We start from the raw sequence: 16,895 nt of genomic DNA on the forward strand, positions 1-16,895 counted from the left end.
TAGTCTACGGGTCCGGCGATCCCCGCGAATTGAATCAACGGTGCCGACGTTCAGAACAGCCACCTTTAACCCGGTTGAAAATGAGGAGGGTCTAAGAGCCTCCCTAGACCTGGTCGAAGAAAGCCGAGATACAGCACGCCTCAACTTGGCAGTATACCAAAACCGAATGAGAAGAGCCTACAACCGAAGAGTCCACAAAAGGGACTTAAAAGTAGGGGACCTAGTCCTAAGAAAGTCGGCCGCCACCAACAAAGGAAACATTCATGGTAAATTGACGGCTAACTGGGAGGGTCCCTACAAAGTGGTTGAAGAAATGAGGCCGGGTACATATCGGCTGACAGACATGGAGGGTGTGCCTTTGATGAGCCATTGGAACACTGACAATCTCATGAAATACTTTGTGTAGCGGCGGAGGTGTCCAAAACAATTGTTGGCACCCCAACGCATGTTTATATCTAATGAAGAATCACCCAATTTTTCCATCAAAGTGTTTATCCCCTCCGCAGTCATATCGAGGTAGACGCCACGGCCCGAGCCGGGCAGTCACCCCAAGAAGTAGATGCCACGGCAGTCACTACCAGCGCAGTTGATACTCGCGAAAGCGACCGACATGCCTTAGGAACGTATAAGTACAGTTGAGACGCAAATCTAGCCGCCTCGGCCAACCGAAGGCCTGGCAGAGGAAGCGATCAATATGTCTACAGATACGAACGCTGTCGCGCCGTAACCTCTAGCCACCTCGGCCAACCGAAGGCCTGGCAGAGGACACAAGGGTCGATACGCTAACATGTTCACAGCGGCGGTTGGGAAGCGCAATTCCGACGCCTCGGCTAGACCGAGAGTGAAAGAGGAAGCGACCAACATGCCAACATGTTTAAAAAGACGTTAAACACAGTTGAGTTATGCATTCTAACTGCCTCGGCCAGGCCGAAGGTAAAAACGAAAAAGCGCTCAATTAATAACGCAAGAAGGCAGGTGAAGGATTGTGATCAAAGCCCCGGCCAAAGCCGAGGGCCCAAAAAGATAACAAGTTTTATTAAAAATGATTACAAGTGAGGAGAATACATACGACGGCCGTCCCCATAGGGATAAGCCAAAACACAACCTACCAAAGTTTTACAAAAAACAAGGAAAAGAAAAGCAAAAGGTTACAGACATATCATTTGAAGCGCCAAAAGATGGCAGGGAGGAAAGGCTTAATAATTGGCCCCCGAACAGCTGAAGCTATCCGAGATGCTTAGGGTGAGCACGGTGACGACCGCCCGTCTCCCTATGCCTGTTGCTGCTTGCCATCAGCAACGTTAGCAGCATCGTCTTTGGTGGGCGACCCAGAAGCTGTCTTGGCAGCCTCAGCTTTCTTGGCAGCCTCAGCCTCAGCCTCAGCAGCCTCAGCTGCCTTCATCCTCTCGGCTTCCTCCTTGGCCGCCTTAGCCTTCTCAGCAAGGGCCGCCTTCTCCGCGGCCTCCTCTTCCTCCTTCTTCACCCTGAACTCCTCTTTAGCCTTCGCCTCCGCGGCCTTCTCCTTAGCTTCGAGCTTGTCATCAAGCAGCTCGTCAAATTTGTCCCACGGAAAGGAGCCATCCAGAGGAAAGAGCTCCCCAATCACTTCCCTGGCAGCTTCTTCGGCCAGGTCCCGGTATTGGGCGCACATGTTAGGAAGAATCTCGCGTTGGAGCGTCTCAATGTCCTCCTCCCTCTGGGCGATGATAGCATCCTTATTCCGGACCACCTTCCCCTGGGCCTGAAACCTGGACCTCCATTCCTCCCTCTGCTTAGAATTAAAGTCGGCGACTTTCTGAAGGTGGTCACGCCCCTCCAGCAGCTTAGCAGCTTCAGCCGCCGCAGCCTCAGCCTTGGCTCTCTCAGCGAGGACTGCATTTTCAGCGTCCTCCCTAAGTTTTCTCTCAGCACGGACGACCTCTTCAGCCTCAGCCTTGGCCCTCTCATCCTCCTTGTTCGCTGCGTCGAGTTCAAGCCTGAGCCGCTCGAGCGTGGGGCGCTTTCAAGAATGGCCTTCTCTTGCTCCACAATAAGAGCACCGGCCGTATCAGCCCACTTCGACAGCAACCTGGCCAAACTTAGGCCCTCCGACTTAATCTGTAAGGGGGTAGGCTTCGGGAAGGAGGTGACAACGGTGGCATCTTGACCACTTGCCTGCGCAGTTTTCTTCTCAGCACGCCGTTCAAAAGCGTGCCCGGTAGACGACGGCGGTTGATCTACAAAAAATTCAATTAAAGCATCCGTGTCAACATACATGGACATACCAGAGAGCCTGTCATCAGGAACGCCTAATGAACCGGCTAAGTCTGAGCCACAGGATAGATCTGTACCATGCTTGGCCTTCTTGATCGGAGGCCGCATTTCTTTGCCGGCAGCAGTAGCAACAGAAGTATCAGCGGCAGCGGTAGGCTCTTTCCTCTTACGGAAGAGAGGGGTTTCCACTGCCAAGGTGACCACCTCCTCGGCGGTAATGTCAACGACCTCCACCGTCTCCATTTCGACTGAAGGGAGTGGAGGTGGAACTGATGTCGACGCCGTCGCCGCTGAAGACTTTGTTTTCCGCGTTCGGCGCGACATGTTACCAGCAACCTTTGCCTGGGCCGCCGCCACATTTAAGCCCTTCAGCTGCTGATCCATGAGATCATTAGGCGGCGTTCTGCGATCACGAGCCTGAGCCTTAGGATGAACATCAACAACTGACTTGTCCTTGGCAAGCCCCATTCTCCTAAGAATATCCTCTGACAGGTCCGGGCCAAAATGGTCTGCAAAGGAAACGAAGCAAGAGTTAAGTGAAAGAAATAAATCAAAATTCAAAAAATAGAAACATTGAGAGTAGAGATGGGCCTCACACCGAACCCACTCACCCTGTGCTAGGGCCGGTATGAGGCCGACGTGGCAGAGCGGCGCATCCTGGAGAATGATCTGCGTCGGAGGGATCCATCCCTTCGGCAATCCATTATTCCCCACCTCAAACAGCCTCGTCGCCAGCTTCTCATCCGCATTAAGAGGGACCTTGCTGGCGTCCATCTTAAGCTTACTCCGGGTGACCCATTTATCATGCTCCGCCTTACTCTCGCACCGCAAATTGACTTGGTGCTGGAAGGACCGGGGCAGGGGATAGTCATCCGGAACCTCAACGTACACCCACCGATCTTTCCAGTCCTTGCAGGAAGAAAGCTTATCAACGGAGACGTAACCCGTCTCCGTTTGCACGCTGTACCATCCGACGCGACCAGGAAACGACGGCCGAAGGTGGTGAAGCCGACGGAATAAATTAACCGTTGGGACCTCCCCCTTGAAGAGACAGAGCCAGACAAAGCCGACTATGGTCCTAATAGCCAACGGGTGCAGTTGGGCCACGGCGACGTTCATGGCTCTAATGATGGCCATAACGTATTCATTCAGCGGAAACCGGAGCCCGTACTCCAGGTGCCGGATGTATACGCCAGTGCAGCCCGGGGGAGGGCAACAGACGGCCTGACCCTCCTCAAGGATAACAATTTTGTATCCCCTGCCGAAGTAGAAATGGCCCTCGAAAAGTGTTTCGCCGGAACAACTGGCGAACTTATGGGTCCAAGCACGGTCAGAGCAGACCTTACAGGGGTCGCCGTGATCCATGATGTACTGCCTCCCCTCATTAGGACGAGCCCTTTCAGCGTCATCATCGTCATCATAAACATCATCATCATCCTCCCATTCCTCCAAAGCTTTTGGATCAACTTCGGGAGAAGGAGACCTAGAACCCCCAGACCTTATCGGGACGGCGTCTAGTATCTCCTCCTCATCAAGACGCGACGGGGAACCCCCCAGAGCGCGGTTACTAGGACCGGCATCAGCAGAAGACATGATTCACAACGAAAACTTAACAATGAAAAAGTTAAAAATTTGTTTGTTTACCTTGAAGAAAAGTGCTACGCCGGAGTAACGATTCTGAAAGCTAGAGAGAAGTTTCGTCAAAGAGGGCTAGAAAGAAGAAATTTTTTAAGAAAATGAATTTGGAAGGCCAAATTCAAGGGCTAACTCTCCTATTTATAGGGCAAAGCCCACTCAATCCGACCAATCAGGGCAAAGCCCATGAAGCGTCAACCAATCAAGAACGGACACATGTCAAGCATGCGACCATGGAAGGTCAATCGACAAACAGTTACAAAACTTCTTCAACACGCTCCTTGACAGAATGCCAATCGACGTATCTTTTTCAACACACCCCTTGGTATCTACTTGCCAAACGGCCCGCTGATTCAACCAAGCTTGGCAGCACCGGCTAGGGGCAATCAAAAGCACACGACACTCACAACCTCGGTCTCGGCCAGCGCCACTTTCTTTTCCACATCTGATGTCCATTACACATCCATGTGGAGGGGGGATATGGTACGGCCTAAGCAGAACCAAGCCGAGGTAGACAAAGCCGGGGCAGAAAAATTTTTACTTGCGCTGAATACGCTCAACACTCATCGAAGGTCCATACCACGGCATAGACTACGCTGGGGGCAAATTGATGGGGCATATTCTGCACCCGCTGACCAAGTCAGCATATTGAGCAAGGTCAAAGATATCCACAAGCAAGTCAACGACTTAGACAGCCTAACCGACGCAGCCTGTCGGCTTGTCTCTCGTGCCTCGGCTAGGACAACTAGCCTGCCGGGGCACATATCCGCGAACTCATATCCAAGACCCCTCGGCGGCGAGTCAACAGGGCCCGCCGGCCTGCCGTGGGTCCCTCGGCCGAGGGTAGATCAGTCTTTCCACCTGCTAGCCACTTGGCCACTTGGCTACTACGTGACAAAAGGTGAAAGTCTATAAATACTCCTCAACTCTCATTGAGGAGAGGATCCACAATTTAACCTAAGAATCACTATTCATCTGGTAATATCTTCCTTATCTCTCTACAAAATATACTTCGCCAAGTAACAACAACTTATCTCTTTAAGTCCACTGACTTGAGCGTCGGAGTGAGTACGCTCGGCCAAAGCCGAGCCCTCAGTTTGTTCATTGTTTCAGGAGACCGAAAGGAGGATTCAATCAAGGACGTCATTCTACAAGCCACGAGTGGTAACAAATAACTGCTTCGGAATTACACTCGGAACACATATATATTAATTAAAAAATAACTCAAACCACACATTGCTTAGTATAAATACATGCATTATCTCAACTAACATTCCATTATCTCACTATACATCTCCCAAACCCTAACTGCTAAAACAAACTCCAAATAAACCCTAATTAATCTTTCAAACAAACTCCAAACTCCATCAACAAAATGAATGATATCATCCTTAAGACTCTTACTATGATCGAGAACAACAACAGTTTCATCCGTACTGAAGGACGCCAAAAAAGATGGCTTGACGGAGCAGCAGCAGTTGCAGCTATATGACGATATAGCAACTGCTGAACGGAACCTCCAAATAGCCAAGGAGGAGAGGACGGATATCATAGAAGAGAATAAGACTCTCTAAGAAAATATAAGAATTGCATTTTTATTAATGTAATTTTTTTTTTAATTTATATATATATATATATATATATATATATATATTATTTATGTTTATCATGCATTCCTCTCTATCATCTTGCTTCTTCTTTGTTTTAGTTTATTTAATTTTTTTTACTAGCTAATTAAGCGAACAATACTTAAAGAAATAACATAATGGTCGATAGAAACACATACATGCAAATGAAATAATTAGAAAAATAAAATAATGACGATGAAAGACGATGAAACCAACAGTGACGGCGAGATTTACCTGATAATTAGAGAAAGTAAGAGACGATGAAATCAATAGTGACGGCGAGAAGATAAAGCGACGATGAGAAAGAGAGAAAGAGACGATGAGAAAGTGTGTGTTTTGTGTTTGTGTTTGTGTTTGTGTTTGTGTTTGTCTGCTGTGTTTGTGTTTGTGTATTAAGGTTTGTGTTTTGTGGCTGTAGCTGATTTGTGTTTGTGTGGTTTATAGTATGGAAGGTATTGACAACGGTTATTAAACAAAAACCGTTGTTAAAACGTTTTAACAATGGTTGTAAAACAACAACCGTTGTCAAATAAGTTTTAACAACGGGTTTCAAAAGTAACCGTTGTGATTACTTTTCACTAATTTTGCGTCAATTTTGCGCCAAATTATTAACAACGGTTGTGCATGTGTGACCCGTTGTTAAAACTTATAACAACGGTTGTTATAACCATACCCGTTTTAATTAATTTTAGTAAAATTTGCGCCATACATTCTACAACGTCTATTGTGATTTTCGTGAATAATCGTTGTTAAAGGGGCGTTGTAGTTGCCTGGATTTGTAGTAGTGCTGTCATAGGAATGGGATGTGTACACAAGTACGAGTTATCTATGACTTCGTTAGACCACCCTTGCATAATCAAGTTCCGGTATCCACCAAAAATTCCTCAAATAATAGGCTTTTGCCTCATTTCCCTCGACAATTCTAGGACTTGTTTCTTTCTTAGTCCATTAGCTTAAATATGCTCCACTCAAATTTCACAAAGATAATAATATTTAAGCATATTATTCTCAATCAACTTTCTCAAATCAATCTCAAATCTGCATAAAATGTGTAAATCTGCAACTCACTATACACATTATTTTAGCATTATTAAGTTGCTATTAGCATTATGCTAAAGATAAACATTAGGCAAAACTCCATGTCCCCACAACTATGTAGTAGCTAATAATAGCTTCACAATCACCCTGCATCTTACCCTGCAAGATTAAGAACAATATAATATAATTACACAATAGACAAGGTTATAATAGTATTCTCAATAGACTTAAAACAAGATCATCATTAAAGGTGGAAATGTATAGTACTCACCATAGATCTGACCTTGTCGATCGTCATTACCTTTTGGTCGATCCGATATCTTTCTAGATATCCGACATAGTGCAATTCTTAATATTGTACCTTAAGCACTTCACCAAATGTGAATGATAACTTTGGTAATGAATACACAAACAAAATGTACTTAGTTGCATAAGTTACATTGAAGCAACTATAATTATGCATATTAGACTTCTCACAATAGTCAAAACATGTTCTCTCTTATAACTCATTAACATCATTATTCTAATTAAATATAGAGCTCCACTCTCATGTCTTTTAAATGAACAAATAATATTCTTTATTATTTTCTCTTTCTAATAAATCGACATAGAGTAAAACATACACGTAGTGTTTGTGATTTTGCTCCCAAAATCATATTATTTACTAAAGTCTCTATATACATCATCATTCTTATAATAGAAAACAATTAATCTCGATGATTGTTTCACTTATATTTACTCTTTGCAAATCCACAATATTTTTGATACCCGTCGTTGTGAGTATCAAAGATAAAATTTATAATCTCCTATTAAGACTAACCTAGGCTAGTGGTAACAGGGTCGAACCACAAGGAGGCAGTTGTAAACTTTAGTTGATTTATGATCAGTCAAAGGTAACAATTATGGGGGTTGGTTTGAATTGGTCTATAGCTAAAAGTGAACAGAGACAATAAACTAAAAATACGATTTAAACAGATAAAAGAAGGGTACTAGGATGATCGGTTCATTATAGCTTCGGCGGCAGCAAACTAAGTCGGTCTGAATTAAACACAAGTAAGGCGGGAAATAAGAGGTCCTCTCGGTCCACTCCTAACATATAGCATCTCTCGATCTCGCTTTAGGTCCCTAATGTCACTAATACTAACTTTCGTCCTGAAAAGTGACTAACGGTCTAAACTATACCTATCTTTCGATCTTAGCACAGTTTAGTCGAATTAATTGATGGTCAAGTAACTTTCCCTATCTTTCGATCTAATGGGTCAGTCACAAAATAGGTATCTAACTGGTCGCATGCATTCGATTCGTTAAATACAAGATTAAGGACAATTAATACGAAGGATATCCTTACAAGGTCAGTCGATCGACCAACAAGGTCAGTCGATCGACTGACACGCGGGTTCAGTCCGTGTTCAATCTAATGCCGCCTAGCCATAAATTGCCTACATCCTAGCACTAAAGATTTAGCTACTCATGGTGAAGGTAAAAACAACAAATAGACTAACAATGATTACTGTATTCATGCTTAATGTAAATCACAACAACGAAAATATGATAGTTGGCTTAGGGGCACTAACTATCAATTCTATACTAAGAATGAAAGCGAAGCAATAAACTAAGATTAGGGCAGAATAAATACCAAGAATTCCAGAGGAAAGATTTAGAACAAAGGCAGAAATTCCAATGCTAAAGTCGATATATCAAACCCTAATTACTCGGAATATATACTAAAACTATTGTGATGTGAAACTTAGATGAAAACTTGATATATTATTCGATGCTGGTGTTACGTTATATAGAAATCAACGTAACAACTTATTTCTAAAACCTAAACCTCACGGGCCTTGAGTTTCTCAATCTTTTAATTCCCGTCTGGAATCGAAATCTGGTCGATCGACTACTCAGGCTGGTCGATCGATCGCTCCTCAAAGAACGATGAGCTTCGAACCCGATAGTTGGTCGATCGACTGACAAGGCTGGTCGATCGACTGGGTGAGCTGCTACTTGACTTCTTTTAACTCGTGGACTTGTCTTTTGGGCCTTGGATTGCGCACCAAGCTCGTTCCTTAAGCAATTCCTTTGCGTCATTTGCAATGCAGATTACTCGGGGGCGGATTCGGCTTGATTTCCCGTCGAATTCTTCACATTTCTGCAATAAAGTACAAAAACGCGAAAGTAGAGGAAAATAGGGAAATATAGGCATATATCGCACATTTGAGCTCTGAAATGCGTGTAGAAAAGAGTGTGAAACATCGTATTTTAGACACGCATCAATTTTACAAAAAGAATTTTACATCTTACTCATATAATAACAATCATCATAATCTCATATAGTGTGGTATAAGCTAAGTGGCTGTTGAATCATATAGAATATATGTTTATGTTTTGATGATGTCAAGAGTGCTTTACTTTTTATATACTCGTTGCGCGTAATTGTTTGTTTAGTCTCTTCAGATTAGACTCACAAATTGTCAAGCTGAAAGTATTGTGATAAGAGTATACAAGATCAAGATCTCTATTATGGATCAAGATTAGTGGAATAATTATTCAAGCTATATGTGTAGATACCTCATTTCTACACCTCCCGTAAACCACCCGGTGATGATTGGGCGCCATGTTTGGTATACAAAACGATTTGTGACAGTTCGTAAGTTTATCGTCAAGTGATCGCTCAAACACTTATGTCTACCTCTTAATTGTCATCTACGTGCCGATACAGTCGTTTTGGCAGTAATTAGAGTACATTTGGAGTCCGGGTCAAAAAACTGTCTTCATTTTCTAATAACCGAGTCAGAATGTTCTGGAATATTCCGGATATTTCTATTCCATATTTTCCAATCTTTTGATCTTTGGTAAAATATCTCCCGTAATTTTCACACAAAATATTAAGGAAACGAGATTAATCCGCCATTCCATAATAGAAACGCAGAAATCTTTCTTCCACAGGAGGAAACCACTGAGGAAAGGACCCAACAAGTGTTGCGCCTCTTCCAAGGGATGCAGTGCCTGCTGCGCCTCTTCCTCAGTCATTTTCTGCGTATTTTTCATATCTTTTCGAGATTCACTTCCAAAGTTTCTCCGAAAACCCTAGTTCTTTCGTGTGATTAGTATAAATAGAAACCTTTGGTCTCATATATTTCTCACGCGAGTGTCCGCCCTTCTCTTCCCCCTTTGCATTCTAGACCACGTTCTTACTTTTTGGCGTCTACGTGCTTGAACTTTCGACCACGTAAGCTCGGATCTTTCTGAGTACCAGCCTCGATTTGCATGACCGATCAATTTGACCAACTCCACATCAATCAACATTAATCAATCTTATTCGTTTTCCTCCTAGAGGGCACTTTCGTCGTACATTCGAGTCGAGTATCACTAAACGTTAACTTAGTTCATCTCGTTTCGTCAAACATGTTAGTCTGAGGGTGTAAATCCTTCTTTTGTTTATTGTTCTTTATTATCGTAATTAATATTGTAAGATTTATGTCGAAAGTATTCTTAAAACCGATTTCTAAAACCTTGTTTAAAAACTTTTTTACGGATTATCAGAAGACAACCGTCGAGAAAGGACGCAGCAACTGCTGCGCCTCTTCGAAGGGACGCAGCACCTGCTGCACCTCTTCGTGAGGCTGCCGCAGTTCCTTCTTCCTTCCTTCTTCCTTCGTCTTTAGTTCGTCCTTTTGTTTTTCGCTTTGTTATCAATTGTTCATTGTTTCATTAACATAACAATTTGAATATGATAATTTTGACCTGTAATTCATTAATCATCATTAGTTAATCCATCTTTCAAAATCCCGACTTAAATCCGTTATAATCCATATTTGCGGGTTTTCGTCATTAAGTCAATTCGGGTTTTAGAGATTTGATTTACCCATATTGAATCTCTGGAATTCATCTTTGATATACTTGTATCTGTTATTTACTGTCACCATCATTAATTCATCATTAATAACTTGTTTAACCTAATTAATTTGTTTGGTTTGTCTAATTCTTTAATTAGTCTCATCTTGTAAATAGTTCGTTCTAATCAGTTTCATTCATGTTTTATCGTTTTCATGACCTCATTCACATGTAAATAATATGTTAATCACTTTCATCCGAGTCAAATACCATTAATCGACCATTAAATTCGCCAATGAACATTAACGATATGCGGTTCCGGCTTCACCGCCAGAACTCAACCCAGGAACAGACGCAGCGACTACTGCGCCTCTTCCAAGGGACGCAGCTCTGCTGCGCCTGTTCCCGGTTGATTTCTGTCTCTGAACTCCCGTTTCTGCCTTGACCTAGTTTATTAATTACGTGTTTAAATAACTATTAATCGAATTATCATCCATAATCTGTTCGTTTATTCATTTATTCTTTCTTTTCTAAAACCATCCGTTTTAAATGTATTTTCGACATAAATCAATAAATTCGATGTAATTATTGTAATTTTCCTTTATTTTATTATTATTGTATTTCTTTTATCATATTGCTTGTATGCTTTCACATGCAATTAACCTAAATTTCTACCTCGACATTAATTGTATGTTAAATTACGTGTTAACCGACTTAGTTAATTCTCACATGTCAGGATTAATTTATTGGATGTTGCATTGCATGCATATAAACCATCAACATATCGAGTATAGACAATTTCCCTAATCATTAGTAGAGGCCGCTATCGAGGCGGACGGGATTAGGTGTTCGATCAAAAGAGCTTCCTAATACGTATCCTCACCCCTTACTCCAGATCTCTGTGAACATCCGTGTTCATTGGCATCCACGAGAGTCATTCTAGACATAGAATGCTAAGGGTGACGAGTGCTTAGTGTTCGTGTCATTACTTTGTGTCTTGACATGACACGAGGTATTCGAACGGTTTCCAATTTTCCACAATAAATTGGTGGCGACTCCACAAATGAAAAACAAACAAAGAGGAAAAGCTTGCTTCGCTTTTCGCCCCCGTGGGCCCGCGTCCACAGTTTGGCGACTATGCTGGGGATAATACACTTACGTGTAGCCAAAAGGGTGAAACTTAAACAAGGTTAGGGAATAGTTTGTACAAGACAATTGTCGGTTTTCATAACTCGGCCTTCCTAGATCGTTTCATTCGGCCTTCCTAGGCCCAACCCAACCCATTCGACCAATCGTCCCGTCTAAACGGTCCTAATTCTTATTTGGGCCTAAGGATGGATAATGATTGACGTCATCCATACCATGGTACTTACTCTTGTTTGTATCAAGGACTTTCACTACTTAAGGAAATGGACTAGGAATCGGCCTTACTCTTGTTTGGTACGAGCCTCTCCACAGACCTCGGGTTTGATTGTTCGGTATGGCAACCCACCCTTTAAAAGCAAAACCCTTCTAAATGCACTCAGCATCCCGTTATAATGCCTGTATAATGTTTGTACCATATGTGATCACCATTTCTAAACAAAACCATGACGATTTTTGTAAAATCAAAATCCCTTTTAAAATGTAAAATTTTTCGAAACATAGGCCTAATATTAGCGCAAAACCAGTCGAAACTCTGTCCAATTGTCGAGTCAAAATTCGGACCTCAAAACCCATTTCAAAACCTCACTTCGAGTCCACTCCTACAACTACACTAAAGTTGACTAGGACCAACATTTTCAAACTTTGTCATTTCCTCAAAACTCACTTGACACAAGTGGCACACTCCCACTTCACGAGTCGAAACATTTCTTTTTTCGAGTAAGTGTGCTAGAATGGTCGATCGTGTTTTGATTCGTCGTCGATCTCTTATCCAGTTTCCAAGATGCCTGAAGCAAGCGACGTGAGCCACAACCAACCCCAGAATGGTAATGATCAAATCCTAGCCGCACTAGCTCGTCTCCAAGTCACTCAAGACCAAGTGTATGATCGCCTTGACACAATCGAGGGCCGAATATATGTCATGGAAACGAGGATGCCTCCTCGAGAAAGTGAAGTGTCTGATGAATTTGTGAATAACTTCGGGGACGAAAACCCTCCCATAGGTATGACTACAGCTGAGAAACGACTCCAATACATGGAGGAACAATTGATGCACCTCAAAGGGGATGACATTTATAGGGAAAATAATCGCAAATATGAAGCCGTGAGTTCCAAGTTGCCAACCAACTTCAACATGACGGATATCCCTAAATTCAAGGGGCATGAAAACCCTTTGAACCATATCCGTGCTTTCAAGGATTACATGTCTATCAAAGGCATTAAACCCGAGATGTTCTTAAGGATCTTTCCTTCATCTCTTGACACCATCCCAAAACAATGGTTCTATTCTCTAGAGCACAAGAAAATTGCTACCTGGGACGATGCCGCAATTGAGTTCACCAAGCAATATGCGGATAATGCTGAAATCCAAGTCAACATGCGCACTTTAGAGGTTCTTACCCAAAATGACAAAGAAGGTTTCACCGACTTCCTAAGTAGGTGGAGGAAGACTAGTACTCAACTTGTTGAACGTCCAGATGAAGCTACCCTCGTGGAGAAATTCGTGGACAACCTAAAGCCCATCTATGCAAGTGATTTGAGGCACCAAAACATTAAGACCTTCAAAGACTTAACCGTACTAGGAACAAGGATCGAAGATGACATCTGTAAAGGGCTCTTGTCCAAAACGGTAGGTCGTGGATATCAAGGCTCAACAAGTCGTTCTTACGGCTCAACTAGCAAAACTGATGAAGTTAACCTTTTCGAGCCATCTAAGAAAAGTACCCCACCAAGGAAATTCACAAATATTGGGGACACATATTCCAATGCTCTAAAAAGGTTGATGAAACTGGGTAAACTTCAACCCATAGGCCCTACATCCGAACCAAAAAAGAAATCCAAGTTCTGGGATGAGAATTCGTACTGCGAATACCATAGAGGTAAGGGACATGATATAGAGAAATGCTACATACTGAAAAATGTACTTCAAGACATGATTGAAGACGGTCGCCTACCAATACTGCCTGGAGGTAAGCCTAACAACACTCAGATTCCTCTTGAAATTCTAGTGATTACAAGTGAAGAATCTACCATAGATTGTTCACACCTCATTTCTCTAGTCGAAGATGAAATTCATGGAATAGAGAATGAAGGGAACTACTCTACCATTTCCCCAACCATCACCGATTTCATTGCATGAGCAAAAAATGTGAATAGGCAAGTCATGGAACTAGAGAGTGTAGTGTCAACCCTACGTGATCCTAACGCAACACCTAAAGAACGTGCACCACTAGTCTTCTCTCAAAACACTACGATGCAAGAAGTAGTAGCCATGGTTGATGAACTAGTCGACCAAATTATCCAATTGGAGGCTGAAATCATAAGAATGAAGGAACTTGCTACTGTCAATGGAATATGGGCCAATGATGATGAAGATGAGTATCTCACTGAACACTACCTAGTCAAAATCAGTGAGCAAATAGTCCAAAATTGTGAAGATCAAGATGTAGACCACTTTACTCGTTCGGGACGCCCATACCAAAACACTTCTCAAAATGGTACCATAGCGAATGGTCCAACCAATGTGTTCACACCAAATGATAATGAAGATGACTCTACCGACCATTTGCTAAAGCAACTACAGAAGACAAAGGCTGATCTTTCAGTCTGGCAACTAGTGGCAAGCTCATTCTCACATCGCCAAGCTTTACTGCAAGCCTTGGCCAAACTAAATGTGGCACATAGCTCCACACCCGATGACGTAGTCAACTTGGTCTTCCAAGAATCACCAAAGCTAAGTAATCATATTACTTTCTCGGATGAAGATTTGCCACCCTTTGGTGATAGTCATAACTTGGCTTTTTATATCACTGTCATTTGCTTAAAGAAGAATGTGCCAATGACTTTGGTAGATGATGGCTCCGCAGTCAATGTCATACCCTTGAAAACGACATACAAATTGGGCATGAAAGAGTCGGATTGGACCCCTACCAACCAAGTTGTTCGCGCATATGATGGTACACGACGAAAGGTAGTAGGACTTGTTAACCTAACCATAGCTACAGGGCCGATTGAGCGAAAGGTTAACTTCCAAATAGTGGACATTGAGGCATCCTTTAACATAGTTCTGGGAAGACCTTGGATTCATGCTTCCAAAGCGGTAACATCCACCCTCCACCAGAAAATCAAAATCCCACTAAATGGTAAAGTGGTGACGATCACTTCGTCACCCATTAAGGCAATAATCGAAAAGAAGTCAAGTAATCAAGTCCTTGTGGATCCAGTATATGAGCTTGGGGGCTTCCATAGCATAAATGTCATAGAAAGTGAGTTGGCACCCTTATACTTCAATCCCTACTCTAATTTAGTGGTCAACCACATGCTCAAATCCCAGGGATACTTCCCGGAAATGCCTTTGAATGCTATCCGAAGGAACACCTTTGCACCCTACAAAGAAGGCAACTCACAAAGAATACCACTTGGACTAGGATACAAACCCACTAAAGAGGAAGTTCTCGAGATGCTCGCTCGAGTTCAAAACCGTAAGAATGTGGGAATCCAAATGCGACCCTACCTCCCTACTCTAAATGGATATTTCGTTAGGGAAGGAAGTCAAGATATCTTTCACGGATTTCCCGAACCTTGGCACTATCTCGAAAGGAAGCTAGCCGGAAGCGAGATCTTTCTGTTGGAAATTATTAATCTCATTATTTCGACATATTCATATATGTGATATTTAATTTAGTCATAAATTAAATCTTGATCTTATGCATGCAAACATAATTAGAAAAAGGAAGAAATCGTCATTATTACTATGGGTATTTCGGATTTAGGGCACAAGTGAGTTCTCCTTCCCACTTGTTCTTGAGCTTTCCTTACAAATGGAAGAACAAGGATTCAAAGATAGAATCCCTCTCAAAGATGTATACCCAAGATAACCTCTTAAAAACTTATATTATTTGAACTAGAACAATATTAATTTTATTAAAAATTGACCGAAAATATTGTTTTGGTCTCTTGCTTTTTCGGTCAAGAGAAAAGGGAAGAAGGAGTAATTTTCTCTCTAAAATTTCTATAAGTTTTAGATGTTAAAATGAATGAATGAATGAATACACACACATTATTGTAGTGTATATTAGGAAAATATAGAGAAAAACCCTTGGTCTTTTTCTATGACAAAACCGGGTAGGGGGGTGGTGACAAGGCCCAATGCATGACCAAGATGCTCTTCACAAAAGCAACTAGGTGTGCATGGCTATCAATTAGGTTAATGATTATGCTTTTAAGTAAAATATAAAGCACACTTAGTACCCTAATCCACCCTATTATTTCGGTACATATTGTCTTTCCATTTTACACATTATTTTGTCAATTTGTCACATGTAACATGTTCCATGACATTATGTGTATAAAATGTATTTTTAACAATTAAAAATCAACATATTAATAAAATATGTCACTTATAAAATTAACCTAGTAATTCATAATTACTTTTACCAAAAAGTGTTTCCGAATTATAAACTACAACATTCTGTATTTATAATAATTTATTCATTCCGTTTTAATTGGAACCGTAAACAAAAATTTCATCTAAGTAATAAAACAATTCTATTACTTAGACCGTATATTATTTAATCAAATTACAATGAGATACGTAAATATTACTTCCAAAATCGTCCGTCAATTTTAAGTAATTTAATTAACTCGTATCGTCATACGATCAATTAAATATTCAATTAAGAGTGTTACCCTTTAGGTATGACCTAAGGGGATCAACTGATCACCACCGTCGCACGACAGTAATGTCAAACTTTAGTCAGCCAATCATTACCGATATGTGTGGACCAGTTGACTGTAAAAATATTACATCCCACATGTATTCTGAAAATGAGACTTAAACATGTGATCATCATGATCGACAGTTGTGATCGCATTATTGTCGGAGGACACATATTTCAACAATCTCCCACTTGTCCTCGACAAGTGTGCGTCACCAATTTTCTTGTCCTATTACTATCTCCCACTCAATGCAAGGTGTCTTTCAGGTCGTACTTGCAAGTGATCATATCTAGAGTGGTTTCCTCGATCTGGAGAATAACTGATTGACCGGAATTATCTACCATAGATACCTTCCGAGCGTCGCCACGCATTTCCAGTTCATTACTCCTCAAGTGGCCCTGAGATATTGTTATAACCCTGATAAGGGGTGGACAACTCCTATCGCACTTATTCCCTTCGACTAACCACAACCATCATAACCCAAAATATGCCCATTTGACCCCATTTACGAAGGTCTTTAGTCAAAAGAATCGACTCATTAGAATACTATAGTAGCTCTCGCCACGACCAGGCTATATAAATTTGTTAGAACTCTATAAGCGATCATAAGGCCCGACAAAGTGTTCCTAACAGTCTGCCTATGTGATC

Source organism: Silene latifolia, chromosome 2 (assembly GCF_048544455.1).
Source record: "Silene latifolia isolate original U9 population chromosome 2, ASM4854445v1, whole genome shotgun sequence".
Classification (NCBI taxonomy): domain Eukaryota; kingdom Viridiplantae; phylum Streptophyta; class Magnoliopsida; order Caryophyllales; family Caryophyllaceae; genus Silene; species Silene latifolia.